Consider the following 12,280-nt stretch of genomic DNA (forward strand, 5'->3'; position numbering starts at 1 on the left):
AAGTGATAGAGCAGGTCGTCTAGCCAAGTCAGGCAGTCCTGAACTGAAAGTGATTGAGCAGGTCAGGTAGCCAAGCCAGGCAGTCCTGAACTGAAGTGATAGAGCAGATTGTGTAGCCAAGCCAGGCAGTCCTGAACTGATAGTGACAGAGCAGGCAGTGTAGCCAAGCTAGGCAGTCCTGAACTGAAAGTGACAGAGCAGGTCGTGTCGCCAAGCCAGGCAGTCCTGAACTGAAAGTAACAGAGCAGGTCGTGTAGCCAAGCCAGGCAGTCCTGAACTGAAAGTGACATAGCAGGTCGTGTAGTCAAGCCAGGCAGTCCTGAACTGAAAGTGACAGAGAAGGTTGTGTAGCCAAGTCAGGCAGTCCTGAACTGAAAGTGATAGAGCAAGTCGTCTAGCCAAGTCAGGCAGTCCTGAACTGAAAGTGATTGAGCAGGTCAGGTAGCCAAGCCAGGCAGTCCTGAACTGAAAGTGACAGAGCAGATCGTCTAGCCAAGCCAGGTAGTCCTGAACTGAAAGTGACAGAGCAGGTCGTGTAGCCAAGCCAGGCAGTCCTGAACTGAAAGTGATTGAGCAGGTCAGGTAGCCAAGCCAGGCAGTCCTGAACTGAAAGTGACAGAGCAGATCGTCTAGCCAAGCCAGGCAGTCCTGAACTGAAAGTGATTGAGCAGGTCAGGTAGCCAAGCCAGGCAGTCCTGAACTGAAAGTGACAGAGCAGGTCGTGTAGCCAAGCCAGGCAGTCCTGAACTGAAAGTGATTGAGCAGGTCAGGTAGCCAAGCCAGGCAGTCCTGAACTGAAAGTGACAGAGCAGATCGTCTAGCCAAGCCAGGCAGTCCTGAACTGAAAGTGACAGAGCAGGTCGTGTAGCCAAGCCAGGCAGTCCTGAACTGAAGTGATAGAGCAGATTGTGTAGACAAGCCAGGCAGTCCTGAACTGAAAGTGATAGAGCAGGTCGTGTAGCCAGGTCAGACAGTCCTGAAGTGAAACTAAACTGTGCATGTGTGTGTGTGTGCGTGTGTGTGTGTGATTGGAGAGTGAGGTGCAGGAGAGGAGTGGAGGGGCAAATATTTAACCAATAGTTTTTGTTGCTCTAAGTGTCACAAATATTTGCAGTAGATTTTTCTACTGAACTCTATTCTGACGAATAAGATTATACAATTTATCCTACCCAAGCAAGGGGACATAAATTCATAACCTGAAAGGTGTTCTTCTAAGAAGTGTAAATATTATATGTTTTGTGTGTCCTTATGTATGTGTGTGTGTGATGTATAGACTTATCTTATAAAGAATTAATAAAAGCGAAGTTTTATGAAAAAAATCCATAGGGGAATTCCCCCTACTACACCCCAATAAACACTAAATTACCACTTAGATTCCTAGGACTTATACAACCCTCTAATTGACTGAACGCTATCATAACAATCATATTGTCTGACAAAGGAGAGAATGGTTGGCGCTACTTCCTATGTGGGCAGTACTGTAACACTCGAGCCGCTGGTCCTCAGTAAAAGGGGGGCTACCCTTTTGAAATAATAACGAAACAGGGGGAGTGAGGGCCTGCGCTCAGAGTGTGTAATGAAAAGATGATGACAAAATGTGTTGGAATAACTGAAAGTTTTATTCACTGACAGTGTAACCAATAACGATGCACGTAGCTGGGGAAAGGCAGGTGGGGGTCAAGGTGGGGGGTTCAGTGGTGCTGCTGGAATAAGCACACACTGGTGGTGGAAGGAGGCAGTCAATGAGAGAGATATGAATGGGAGAGATAAAGTCACAAGCGTGCAGGTGTAAGTGGTGCGGAGGGCTGGCGTCCCGCCCGCAGTGCACTTTTACCTGCTCTCACCGGCCGGGTGATGCTGGTCTTCAATCTTCCTTCCAGACGTCCGCTCTGCTGCACCACTGCTGTATCGGCGCCTTGTCCGCTCGATCAGCCGGTATCCACAGCCTCACACAGACGGGACTTCCAGGGTTGCGTCTTGCGGGAGTTTAGCCGCCGGGGTCCATCCGTCTGTATGAATGCTGCGCGCTCGACTCCCAGCCGGGAGGAGACTTAGTGGTATGTCTGTGGTAGTGGAAAAGGTGAACTCCAACGCGTTGCGACCCTCGTGGGTCTTCTTCAGGGAGTACCACAGACATACCACTAAGTCTCCTCCCGGCTGGGAGTCGAGGTCGCAGCATTCATACAGATGGATGGACCCCGGCGGCTAAACTCCCGCGAGACGCAACCCCGGAAGTCCCGTCTGTGTGAGGCTGTGGATACCGGCTGATCGAGCGGACAAGGCGCCGATACAGCAGTGGTGCAGCAGAGCGGACGTCTGGAAGGAAGATTGAAGACCAGCATCACCCGGCCGGTGAGAGCAGGTAAAAGTGCACTGCGGGCGGGACGCCAGCCCTCCGCACCACTTACACCTGCAAGCTTGTGACTTTATCTCTCCCATTCATATCTCTCTCATTGACTGCCTCCTTCCACCACCAGTGTGTGCTTATTCCAGCAGCACCACTGAACCCCCCCACCTTGACCCCCACCTGCCTTTCCCCAGCTACGTGCATCGTTATTGGTTACACTGTCAGTGAATAAAACTTTCAGTTATTCCAACACATTTTGTCATCATCTTTTCATTACACATATTGTCTGACAAGAGTGCCCCAACAAAGAGAGTCTTTTTCTTTCTATCTTCCACACTCAGACTGATACAAGCACTCACATACTCTGCCAAACAAGTGCATACTGAGCACTGGCATGGAGGGCCTTGTCAATAGGTCACGGATACAGACTCAAAATGCAGTGTGGAGTGTCTACTCTTTATGGGGGAAAGGTTGATGGGAGCGAATTAGATGACTGGATTTCTAAGGCTACTGCCGGGAAATGTACATTTCTCCCTATGGCATCCAAGCAGGTCTGCCGTCCCTTCTCAGGACCTAGCCAGCAGTCCTTTTGGGCTTCCAGGTTGTGCCCAAAGGTCAGAGGTGCCTCCAACGTCAACAAACTAGGGTGTAGTGCTCAATGTAATATATTGCTCAATGTAATATAGCAACAAAAAAGGCCAACAAAACTCTAGCATTTATCAAAAGGGGCATGGAAACTAGGGACTCAAAAGTAATTATACCTCTGTACAAATCATTGGTTAGACCGCACCTCGAATACGGAGTACAATTCTGGGCCCCGCACTATAAAAAGGATGTCATAGAATTAGAAAAAATCCAAAGAAGAGCCACAAAGCTTATTAGGGGAATGGAGAATATAAGCTACGAGTAAAGATTAAGCAATCTGGGACTATTTACACTAGAGAAGAGACGTTTAGGGGAGACATACTCAATATGTATAAATACATTAGGGGCCAATATAAGGAACTGTCAAACACCCTTTTTTCTGCTAGACAGGAATCTAGGACGCGAGGGCATGAGTTTACATTAGAAGAAAAAAGATTTACTTCATCTAGAAGAAAAAAATTATTTACAGTCAGAACAGTCAAACTTTGGAACTCTCTTCCTGGAGAAGTGGTGTCAGCAGACACTATAAATACATTTAAAATAAGGTTGGATAAACATTTATTGGTTAAAAACTTCCACGGGTACGAATAAGTAACATAATCTGTCTTTAAAATATCGGAACATACTATACAACAAGGGAGAAACTATTATAAACATAGGTTGAACTAGATGGACGCAAGCCTTTATAAGCCTCACCTACTATGTAACTATGTAAAAATGCCAATAGAGTTCCATGAGAAAAATTCAGAAAAGCTCTGATGTTGGGGACCCAAGACCATAGCTCAAGTGCAGCTCCGTCTAAGCCCTCTGCATTACGGTGTTCACCCACCCAGAGAAATGCTCATGGTGGGAGCTTGGCTGTTGCACTTCAGTCACATGTGGGATGCCTTGTGCCTAGGTTCCTGGATCTTATTTCACAGGGCTACAGACTGGAGTTCAACAGATCGACTCCCTGAAGATATATCAGGTCAGGACTTCCAGCAGCTGTGAAGGACAAGGTGATCCAGCATCAAGCAATCACAAAGCTGATGCAATCCTGGGTCATAGTACCTGTCCCATTGCAGGAACGGGGTCTGGGGCATTACTCCTACTTCTTTGGGGTACCAAAAGCCGGATGGTTCGGTCAGGCCAATCCTGAATCTGAAATCCTTGAACCCCTATCTAAAGTTGTTCAAACTCAGGATGGAGTCATTGCAGGTGGTAATCGCCAGTTAGGAAGAAGGAAAATTCCTTGCTTCCCTAGACACCAAAGATGCATATCTTCATATTCCACTTTGGCCGACAAACCAGGCATACATAAGGTTCGCCCTACGGGATTATCAGTTCCAAGTCTCGAATTTCGTACTGTCAACAGCAAGGTGCATCTTCACGAAGGTGATGGCAGAAATGATGCTCCTGCTCAGGTCACAAGGGATAAATGTGATTCCCTACCTGGATGACCTACTGCTAAAAGCAATGTCGGAGGGTGAATATATTCTCGCAATCAATCATACAATACAGGTGCTATCAATGCGCAGGTGGCTCTTGAATCTACCAAACTCCTCCTTGGTCCTGAGCCAATGTATCCAATTTCTGATGATCTTGGAAACAGTGGACCAGAAGGTATACCTCCTGGGGGACAAGGTGATAGCACTTCACTAGCTGATAGCAGAAGCTCTTGCTCAGGACCTCATTTCAGTCCATCAGTGTATCAGGTTACTGGGCAAGATGGTGGCATCCTTCTAGGCAATCCAATATGGCAGATTCCACTCCAGTATTTTTCAATTGGATGTGCTGAGCAAGTGGTCCGGCTCTCACCTCCACATGCACAAGAGGATAAGTCTGTCGTCTCAAGCCAAGCTATCGCTGCAGTGGTGGTTTCAGTCTTCCAACCTGTTGGTGGTACCGATTTTTGGGCTCCAGGACTGGATTCTACTCATGACAGACACCAGTCTGCTAGGTTGGGGGGACGTGACATAAGGGGTACACTTCTAGGGCAAGTAGACTCTGAGGGTATACAAGTTGCATGTAAACAACTTGGAATTAAGAGCAGTGTACTCTTCTGCAGGCTGGCTCTCTGCTGAGAGGCCAAGCAATACATGTCCAGTCGGAAAACGCAACAACGGTTGCGTATATCAACTGCCAGGGAGGTACACAGAGCGTAGCGTGCAAGAGAGAAGCACCAAGATTCATGGGCAGAACATCATGTCAGGGGTATCTCAGCAATCTTTGCTCTAGGAGTGGACAACTGGGAAGTGGACGATGCTCTGACAACAAGTTGGTCATACGATGTAGTCTATATCTTTCCTCCAATCCCCTTGCTCGCAAGGGTCCTAAAGAGAGTGCGAAGTCTAAGATTAGAGGCAATACTGGAGCACCAGACTGGCCTTGAAGGGCCTTGTACGTGGATCTTCAGGCCATGTTAGTAGAAGATCCTTGGCATCTACCTTTCAGAGATGACCTATTCCTCCAAGGCCCGTTTGTCTACCAGGACTTAGGGCGGCTTTATTTGGCAGCCTGGAGGTTGAGCAGCAGATTTTGGCCCACAAGGGCCTTCCTGCCTCTGTAATCTGTACCGTGACCCAGGCTAGAAAACTGGTAACTGCATCCCACTACCATTATATTTGGAGAAAATACTGTATATTGCCTGGTGGGAAAAAGAGAGCTTTCCATTGGCAGACTTTAAACTAGACTGCTTCTTGCAGTTTCTGCAGGCAGGTTTGGAATTGGGCCTTCGTTTGAAATCTTTAAAGGCTCAAATCTCGGCTCTGTCCATTTTCTTTCAAAAGAAGTTGGTGGTCTTGCCTGAGATTCAGACCTTTCTCCAAGGGGTTCTGAAAATCCAACCCCCCCTTTGTGCCATCTACGGCACAAAGGGGGAGTTGGATGCGCTGTTATCATTTCTGAAGTCATCCTGGTTCAAGCCTTTGGAAACATCAGAAATGAAGCACGTCACGTAGAAGATGGTGGTGCTTTTGGCACTGGCTTCGGCTCCATGTGCAGTGGCGTAACTACAATGGGTGCAGGGGATGCAATTGCTATGGGGCCCGATGGCTTGGGGGGCCCAAGGACCTAGCACGCTATCTCCTGCTCCCTTTTAATTATTTTCTATATTGCCGCGTTGCCGTCCGTGCCCACCCCCCACCCCTTCAGTGGCTATTAGCGCAGATGACAAGCAGCCAGCACACAGGAGACCTGCCGGGGTGCAGAACACCACACTCGCCACCACTGCGATTGCTGGAGCCGGCGCTGGGGAAGACACTCATCGCCCAACTGCTACAGCTGGTGCATAATAGACCCACCGGCGCACAGTACACCAAACCCACCACCTCCATGATTGCTGGAGCTGGCACCAGGGAACAGGACACTGCACCGGTCACCCCAACTGCTGCAGCTGGTGTACAAACTGCCGGCATTGGGACGCAGTTACACACTATTGGAAGTGCTGGAGCCGGGGCTTTGACCCGCTGACGCCTGGACACAGTACCGACCACACCACCACTGCCGGAGCCTGCTTGAGTAGAGGAGATTCATCCACTACTTCCAACGCAGGTGAGAAATAGACCAGTCTTGGAGGGAGGGAGGTGAGGGGAATTAAAGTGATGCCTGGCCACTGTTCCAAGTTTCAAATCATTGCACACCCCTCTGTCTGCTCTATCCCCTCCCCCCATGTATCCCGCTCTTCCTCCTCTTCTGTCCCCCCTTCCCCTCTACTCCTGTTTTCCCATTCTACTCTCCTCCTCGCCCCTCCCCTCCTCTCTCCTCTTCTTCCCTTGTCTCCACGTACCCTCTTGCCTTGTCTCAGCTCCTCTATCTCACTCCCTTCCCCTCCCCCCTTTCCCTGTCTCACTCCCTCTCTCTCCCTCTTTCCCCTGTCTCACTCACCCTCTCTATCTCATCTATCTCCCCTCTCTTTTTCTCCCACATCGTTTTTACTCTCTACCCATCCCCTTCTCTCTCCCCTTTTTTTCTCTCCCCTTCTCTCTTCCCCTTTGAGATGAAAAATGCAAAGGGCAGCTCTCCTGGTAAGAGCTGCCCTTTGTGATCCCTGAAGCTGTCTGGACTTTAGGGTTTGTGACACAGGACTCCGCCTGCACATGGGCAGAGACGCCTGTGACTGCAGGGCATGTTAGGAGGGATCCATGTCAGATTCCTCACCCAGCACTGCAGAGAGAAGCCATAGGTTTCTATGGGTAATGTCAGTTACAGCTGGCACTACCCTCAGCAGCGGAGCAGGGTTTTTAATGCATTTGTACTTTAATGCATCATGGCCTTTGCCACTCAGTTCCCTCACGCTTTGTTCTCTCCCCCTAATGTGCTTTGTAGTGGCAATTTCAAAATGTTGCTATGGGGCCCATAAAGTTCTAGTTATGCCCCTGTCCATGTGTGTTGGAATTTGGAGCCTTGTTATGCAAGAACCTGTATCTTGTCTTTCATGAAGATAGGGCAGAGCTTTGGACTTGTCCGCAGTTCCGGCCTAAGGTGGTTTCGGCATTACATCTGAACCAACCCATTGTGGTTCCTTTTAGTTCCAATCAACCTGGAATTCCAGAATTCTTGGATGTGGTTCGAATGCTTAAGGCGTATGTTAAATGATCTGCTCGAGTGCGTAAGACAGAATGGCTTTTTGTGTTTTATGGTGCACACAAGAAAGGTTGTCCTGCTTTAAAGCAGGTGATTGCCCGTTGGATTTGTTTTACTATACAACAGGCTTATGGGGCAGCAAAATTGCCTACACCAACCTCATTGAAGGTTCATTCTATAAAGGCAGTGGGATCATCCTGGGTGGCTGCCCATGGTGTTTCAGCCCTGCAGCTCAGCAAAGCTGCTACGTGATCCAAGTCAACATACCATACAAAATTTTTAAAGTTTGATACTCTGGCCAGAGAGTATACCCAGTTTGGGCATGTGGTTTTACAGCAGTCTCCACACATTCCCGTCCGTTCTGGAAACTTTGTGACATCCTTATCGTATTGAGACCCCATATGGATGATAGAGAAAATAGGATTTTATTACCTACCAGTAAATCCTGTTCTCATAATCCATATGGGATACTGGGCGTCCGCCTCAGTGCGGATTTCTTCTGCATCTGGTTGTCACTATTATATAGTTACATAGTAGGTAAGGCTGAAAAAAGACTTGCGTCCATCTAGTTCAACCTGGTATAGATATCCATTGCTGATTTGGTAGGTTCTGGTATTTTACAGACAAATTATATTTCTTATTTGTACCCATGGATGTTTTTCTCCAGTAAATGTTTGTCCAACTTTGCCTTGAACGCATTTAATGAGCCAGCCGTTACCACCTCTCTGGGAAGAGAGTTCCAGAGTTTGACTGTTCTGACCGTAAAGAAATTCTTTCTACTAGCTGAATGAAATCTTTTTTCTTCTAATCTATACTCATGCCCTCGCGTCCTAGATTCCTTTCTAGTAGAAAATAGGGTGTGTGACAGTTCCTTATATTGGCCCTTGATATACTTGTACATGTTGAGCATGTCCCCCCTTAAACGTCTCTTTTCTAATGTAAATAGTCCCAAATTGCTTAATCTCTCCCCGTAGCTTAAATTCTCCATTCCCCTAATAAGCTTTGTTGCACGCCTTTGGACTTTTTCTAATTCTATGATGTCCTTTTTATAGTGTGGGGCCCAGAACTGTACTCCGTACTCTAGGTGAGGTCTCACCAATGCTTTATATAGTGGCATTGTTGTGATGTTCTTGCCTGTTGCCTAAAGTATGTTGTCACTTGAGTGGCTTTATGTTTCAATAAGTTTTTAACAGTTCTGTTAACTGTTATGGTGTTTGTTGTGTTGTGCTGGTATGAATCTCACCACATATCCTGTATACACGTATCCTTTTCTCACATACGTTCATTCTCCTTTGGGCACAGTTTTCCTTAACTGGCTTGTGGGTGGGGATGTGGAGGGGAGGAGCCAGTACACCCATTCTGAAGAAAGTTATATGTGCCAGTCTCCTGCGGAGAACCCTCAATTCTCATTATATTGAGACCCCAGTATTCCATATGGACTATGAGAATAGGATTTGCCATTAGATAATTAAAATCCTATTTTTTTTTTTTTTTTGTATCTGATTCCCAAGCACCAAACCTCTCCAGATCTCTAACATAGAAATGTGTGAACCCTGATTCCTCTGCACACATCACACTGAGCTGAGTGAATGTGAGATGATCACTTTGTTCATATACCTATGGTGTACCTGGAGAGTGTGGTGACATCCTACTGCATCAGCTGACCGTAGGGGGGATAGGATCACTAGCATGTGTTACCCATGTATGGTCAGTATTGTATGTTCTGTACATCTGAGGTCAGAGGAAAAACATTATACAACAATTATAGACACATTAATATACCGTGTATACTGTAGTTGGGTAGAGGTCTTTGTGCTGTACGTGTGACTGCAAATAGAGTCCCAGCAATTTGGGAACACAGAGATGTGTCCACATGCATCTATCCCCCACTCACCACAAGTCGGGTTACACATAACATGTGAGCGCACTATGACTGGGTACCGCCAAGCGTCTGATCATGTGACTTTTTTTGTTATGCGCATTATTCACAAAGTGATGCTAATATGACACACAAGCAGCTTCTGCTTATTAAAATATGTGGCATTCCTATATTCTGTGTGTGACCACTGCTGTATCTGCATATGAAAAACTGAAAAACACTAAAGTAGCATTTCTTATGTAGACGCAATGCAGGGATTCCACATATTTTAATTATCAGAAGCTGCTTGTGCGTCCTTGTCACATCGCTCTGCGAAGAAGATGCATTTTAATGGAAAAGACAGGTGTTTAAGCAGCGCTGGTTGGAAAAAAATGTGTGATCAATTGGAATGGTTTCACAATAGAAGCATACAATTTATTATACACAATGTAGTCTAATGATTAAGAAATGAGCAGTATTTGTATTACTAAGCAATTGCTGTAAGATAATAAAAAATGAAAAAATAAAAAAATATATAAAAATTCTAAAAAAAATGCTAGTGCACTAGACTAATGTCCCATGATTCCTGGTGTAGTAGGGGGGATATGTGGCAATATTTGTGGGATCAGTCTGTTCATATTATGCCCTTTTTACATCATACCCAAATTATTGAGTGTATTACCGTCCACTGGTGGGTAGTCGTCCTGTGCTGTCAGCAACCTCCTCAGCAGATGTTATGCTGTCCAAGTGGATGTCCAAATTAACTTGAAAGGTGCAAGGCGCTGGCAGTAAATGGAGATACGGCTCCTGTTCTGGAACTAGTGGAGGTTTCCAATAAATGGCTGGTTCGGATAGGTCCCAATCGAGAGTGACAGGAATTCAAATGCCAGGAATCTGGGTAGTACTCCTTCAATAGGGTCTGGGTGGCATGACTGACGCGTTTCGCTGTATTCCACAGCTTTACCAAAGGATAGGGTGTGTTTGTTCCCAGGGGGGTATTTATACTGCTTCAGGAAGTAGTAATTGATCACATGATACATGGTCACATGGTACATAAGAATGAAAAGGAGGCAAAGTACATTCATATCAACAACATACATAATGTTTTTTTTATAAACTTTCTAGAATGGGAGTTGTTTAAGGATATTTCTAATATTATGGTGGTGATTCATTGGTGGACAGAGGTCATGTGTCCCGGCTAGTCTCGCAATAATCTGTGTTCTTACAGGTGTTAGTATTGTTAGCCTGTATTGGCTGTTATACATTCACGTCTGGGGATTCCCGAAAAAAAGTGCCACCAAAAAGTGTGGCGTTTATTTACTCTTTCTATAGGTTAGTTGACCAAGTGGGGTGGAAGGGTTAGCAGGAATGCCGCACTTCATTCTCCCTCCAGAGAAGTGAAGGAGCATGCACCCGGTGACCGGAAGTGTATACAGCGCACACGCCAAGGACGGAAGTGCGTCATTCGAAGTGCGGGTGTTCCCAGGAATAGTGCCCTGCATAACACTATGGTTTGGCTGCCGGAAGTGGGGCTTTAATGGGACTATAGGATGACAGAAGTGGGGCATATATGCGTCCCATTTTGGATATAGAAGGATACATGTACAAAAAAATGGTCTTTGCAAAGAATTATTGCTGAAAGTGAAAAAGAGATTTTAGTTTTATGTATACAGTGGCAGATTCTTATAATACAAATATACAATATTTGTATGAAATATTTTTGATGTGAGATTGTGTTATCGGTGAACAATTATTTCCATTCAAGTCCTTTAACTGACACATTTCCTATCAAAATATACAGAAGGGAAAGAATGGGGAGAGAGAGAGGGGGGGGGGGTGAATGATTAGTATTCTAACAGCTCAAACTGTTGCAATATGGATTTATTTCGCATAATCTTAGTAAATAGTGATTTATGACAGAAAAAATATTTTCCTAATCAGTTGTTTATTTTTTATTAATATTTATTTTATAAATTCTATGCATTATTTATTTATTTATTGTAAAGGTTCCTTTTTCACTTTTTTATCTCAAAGTCATTTTCTCCTTTGAGAAAGCAGGGAAGGGGAGGGGGGAGAGAAAAAAGGGGAGGGGGGAGGAAGGGAGAAAAAGTGGGGGGAGTGGGGCTATATCGAAAATAGGTTTAATTATTAACAGATAGCTTAGTTAGGCAAACTCATAATAGAATATTTAGTTCAACAGACTCCTTTCGGCCTCCTGGATGAATTGAACCTAGTTGATGCATCCAGAAGACCTCCTGACGGGCAAGGCTTCTAAAGAGGTCTCCCCATCTTGGTGTTGGGGCAATGTGTTCTATCCCGACAATTTTCAATTCTGAGGGGTCCATATTATGGTGAAGGAAGAAGTGTTTTGATACACTATTATATAATATTTTGTCGGTGCTCAAGGAACCTAATTTTTAGTTATCTGGTCATGCGACCTACATAGTGAAGGTTACGGTTACACCTCAGAACATATATGATATAAGTGGAGTTACAGTTTATGAATTGTGTTAGGACATAAGGTTTTTCTTTTTGTGAAACTTGATAAGTCTTTGTGTTCATCATATGTGTGCATGTGTTACATTTATAGCAGCCCTTTGGTTTGGTTGGAAGCCATGTGTTCATAGAATCCGGAATCTGATCTATATTTTTCAAAAAGCTGGGAGCCAGTTTTTTGAGAGTGGTGTTCTTCTTGAAGATGAATGGGGGTTCAACTAGAAGGGATTGGTTCAGTATTGGGTCTTGTTTGAGGATGTTGTAGTTATTTTTTTATGATCTTTGATCTTACTGCTTGCACTGTTATAAGTGGCAATGTACGCCAGTTTTCTAGTCAGAGGTCTTTGAGGGCCTTCATCCTATCTCCTATT

At 45.5% G+C, this 12,280-nt stretch overlaps 2 protein-coding genes across 3 annotated transcripts in view; both read left to right on the plus strand.

The window, feature by feature from the left end:
• The window catches only part of LOC146075992 (uncharacterized), a 411,577-nt gene that overhangs the window by 174,595 nt on the left and 224,702 nt on the right, over window positions 1-12,280 (plus strand). The window lies entirely within an intron of this gene.
• The window catches only part of LOC146075990 (uncharacterized), a 39,899-nt gene that overhangs the window by 20,591 nt on the left and 7,028 nt on the right, over window positions 1-12,280 (plus strand). The gene's annotated exons all lie outside the window — the stretch shown is intronic.

This window comes from Crinia signifera, chromosome 4 (genome assembly GCF_055691185.1).
Source record: "Crinia signifera chromosome 4, ASM5569118v1, whole genome shotgun sequence".
NCBI lineage: Eukaryota > Metazoa > Chordata > Amphibia > Anura > Myobatrachidae > Crinia > Crinia signifera.